This window comes from Arachis stenosperma, chromosome 4 (genome assembly GCF_014773155.1).
Source record: "Arachis stenosperma cultivar V10309 chromosome 4, arast.V10309.gnm1.PFL2, whole genome shotgun sequence".
NCBI classification, from domain to species: Eukaryota; Viridiplantae; Streptophyta; class Magnoliopsida; order Fabales; family Fabaceae; genus Arachis; species Arachis stenosperma.
Genome location: NC_080380.1, coordinates 83750552 through 83754099, shown reverse-complemented (window position 1 = coordinate 83754099; position 3548 = coordinate 83750552). Strand labels below are relative to the sequence as shown.

The 3548-nt window shown below is 43.7% G+C and overlaps 1 non-coding gene across 1 annotated transcript; it reads left to right on the top strand.

Moving 5' to 3' along the window:
• Nucleotides 1-2915: 2915 nt before the first annotated feature.
• On the top strand, nucleotides 2916-3023 carry LOC130977566 (small nucleolar RNA R71). Its single transcript, XR_009085253.1, has one exon. It is a non-coding gene; the product is annotated as a small nucleolar RNA R71 (small nucleolar RNA).
• Nucleotides 3024-3548: the final 525 nt, after the last annotated feature.

The window sequence follows — 3548 nt, the reverse complement described above, 5'->3', positions numbered from 1 at the left end:
GAACCATAGTAAGATAATTCTTTGGATTTGGGTTCACACTTTGGTCATGGTTCTTGGTGATCCATGCATTGGCATAGAACTCTTGAACCATCAAGATTCCGACTTGTTGAATGGGGTTGGTGAGAACTTCCCAACCTCTTCTTCGGATCTCATGTCGGATCTCCGGATATTCACCCTTTTTGAGTGAAAAGGGGACCTCGGGGATCACCTTCTTCAAGGCCACAACTTCATAGAAGTGGTCTTGATGCACCCTTGAGATGAATCTCTCCATCTTCCATGACTCGGAGGTAGAAGCTTTTGCCTTCCCTTTCCTCTTTCTAGAGGTTTCTCCGGCCTTGGATGCCATAAATGGTTATGGAAAACGAAAAAGCAACGCTTTTACCACACCAAACTTAAAATGTTTGCTCGTCCTCGAGCAAAAGAAGAAAGAAGAGAGTAGAAGAAGAAGAAATGAGGGTGAAAGGGATGGCTATGTATTCGGCCAAAGAGGGGGAGAAGTGGTGTTTAGGTTGTGTGAAAATGAAGAAATGAAGAAGGGTATTTATAGGAGAGAGGGGAGATGGAGTTCGGCCATTATGGGTGGGTTTGGGAGGGAAAGTGGTTTGAATTTGAATGGAAGGTTAGGTGGGGTTTTATGAAGGATGGATGTGAGTGGTGAAGAGAAAGATGGGATTTGATAGGTGAAGGGTTTTTGGGGAAGAGGTATTGAGGTGATTGGTGAATGGGGGAAGAAGAGAGAGGGTGGTGGTGGGCTAGGTGGGGGTCCTGTGGGGTCCACAGATCCTGTGGTGTCAAGGAAAAGTCATCCCTGCATCAAATGTTGCTCAAAATCACGTTTTGAGCCATTTCTGGCGTTAAACGCCAGGCTGGTGCCCATTCCTGGCGTTTAACGCCAGGTTCTTGCCCTTTTCTGGCGTTTAACGCCAGTCTGGTGCCCCTTTCTGGCGTTAAACGCCCAGAATGGTGCCAGACTGGGCGTTAAACGCCCAACTGCTAGGCTTACTGGCGTTTGAACGCCAGCAACATCTTCCTCCAGGGTGTGCTGTTTTTCTTCCTGTTTTTCATTTTGTTTTTGCTTTTTTCATTGATTTTGTAACTTCTTATGATCATCAACCTACAAAAAAGATAAAATAACAAAAGGAAATAGATAATTATAAAACATTGGGTTGCCTCCCAACAAGCGCTTCTTTAATGTCATTAGCTTGACAGAGGACTCTCATGGAGCCTCACAGATACTCAGAGCCATGTTGGAACCTCCCAACACCAAACTTAGAGTTTGAATGTGGGGGTTCAACACCAAACTTAGAGTTTGGTTGTGGCCTCCCAACACCAAACTTAGAGTTTGACTGTGGGGGCTCTGTTTGTCTCTGATTTGAGAGAAGCTCTTCATGCTCCTTCTCCATGATGATAGAGGCATATCCTTGAGCCTTAAACACAAAGGATTCTTCATTCACTTGAATGATTAACTCACCTCTATCAACATCAATCACAGCCTTTGCTGTGGCTAGGAAGGGTCTGCCAAGGATGATGGATTCATCCATGCACTTCCCAGTCTCTAGGACTATGAAATTAGTAGGGATGTAATGGTCTTCAACTTTTACCAAAACATCCTCTACAAGTCCATAGGCTTGTTTTCTTGAGTTGTCTGCCATCTCTAGTGATATTTTTGCAGCTTGCACCTCAAAGATCCCTAGCTTCTCCATTACAGAGAGGGGCATGAGGTTCACACTTGACCCTAAGTCACACAGAGCCTTCTTGAAGGTCATGGTGCCTATTGTACAAGGTATTGAAAACTTCCCAGGATCCTGCCTCTTTTGAGGCAGTCTCTGCCTAGACAAGTCATCCAGTTCTTTGGTGAGCAAGGGAGGTTCATCTTCCCAAGTCTCATTTCCAAATAACTTGTCATTTAGCTTCATGATTGCTCCAAGGTACTTAGCAACTTGCTCTTCAGTGACATACTCATCCTCTTCAGAGGAAGAGTATTCATCAGAGCTCATGAATGGCAGAAGTAAGTCCAATGGAATCTCTATGGTCTCATTTTGAGCCTCAGATTCCCATGGTTCCTCATTGGGGAACTCAGAGGATGTTGGTGCACGCCCATTGAAGTCTTCCTCAGTGGCGTCCACCTCCTCTCTTTCCTCTCCATATTCGGCCATGTTTATGGCTTTGCACTCTCCTTTTGGATTTTCTTCTGTGTTGCTTGGGAGAGTACTAGGAGGGAGTCCAGTAATTTTCTTGCTCAGCTGACCCACTTGTCCTTCCAAATTTCTAATGGAGGACCTTGTTTCATTCATGAAACTTTGAGTGGTTTTGATTAGATCAGAGACCATGGTTGCTAAGTCAGAGGTATTCTGCTTAGAACTCTCTGTCTGTTACTGAGAAGATGATGGAAAAGGCTTGCCATTGCTAAACCTGTTTCTTCCACCATTATTGTTGTTGAAACCTTGTTGAGGTCTCTCTTGATTCTTCCATGAGAAATTTGGGTGATTTCTCCATGAAGAATTATAGGTGTTTCCATAGGGTTCTCCTAGGTAATTCACCTCTTCCATTGAAGGGTTCTCAGGATCATAAGCTTCTTCCTCAGATGAAGCATCCTTAGTACTGCTTGGTGCATTTTGCATTCCAGACAGACTTTGAGAAATCAAATTGACTTGTTGAGTCAATATCTTGTTCTGAGCTAGTATGGCATTCAGAGTATCAATCTCAAGAACTCCTTTCATCTGATTTGTCCCATTGTTCACAGGATTCCTTTCAGAAGTGTACATGAATTGGTTATTTGCAACCATTTCAATTAGTTCTTGAGCTTCTGTAGGCGTCTTCTTCAAATGAAGAGATCCTCCAGCAGAGCTATCCAAAGACATCTTGGATAGTTCAGAGAGACCATCATAGAAAATACCTATGATGCTCCATTCAGAAAGCATGTCTGAGGGACATTTTCTGATTAATTGTTTGTATCTTTCCCAAGCTTCATAGAGGGATTCTCCATCCTTCTGTCTGAAGGTTTGGACTTCCACTCTAAGCTTAGTCCATTTTTGAGGTGGAAAGAACTTTGCCAAGAAGGCATTGACTAGCTTTTCCCAAGAGTCCAGGCTATCTTTAGGTTGTGAATCCAACCATATTCTAGCTCTGTCTCTTACAGCAAAAGGGAATAGCATCAGTCTGTAGACCTCAGGGTCAACCCCATTAGTCTTGACTGTGTCACAGATTTGCAAGAACTCAGCTAAAAACTGATGAGGATCTTCCATTGGAAGTCCATGGAACTTGCAATTCTGTTGCATTAGAGAAACTAATTGAGGCTTAAGCTCAAAGTTGTTTGCTCCAATGGCAGGGATAGAGATGCTTCTCCCATAGAAGTCGGGAGTAGGTGCAGTGAAGTCACCCAGCACCTTCCTTGCATTGTTGGCATTGTTGTTGTTTTCGGCTGCCATGTGTTCTTCTTCTTTGAAGAATTCGGTCAGGTATTCTAAAGAGAGTTGTGCTTTGGCTTCTCTTAGCTTTCTCTTCAAGGTCCTCTCAGGTTCAGGGTCAGCTTCAACAAGAATACCTTT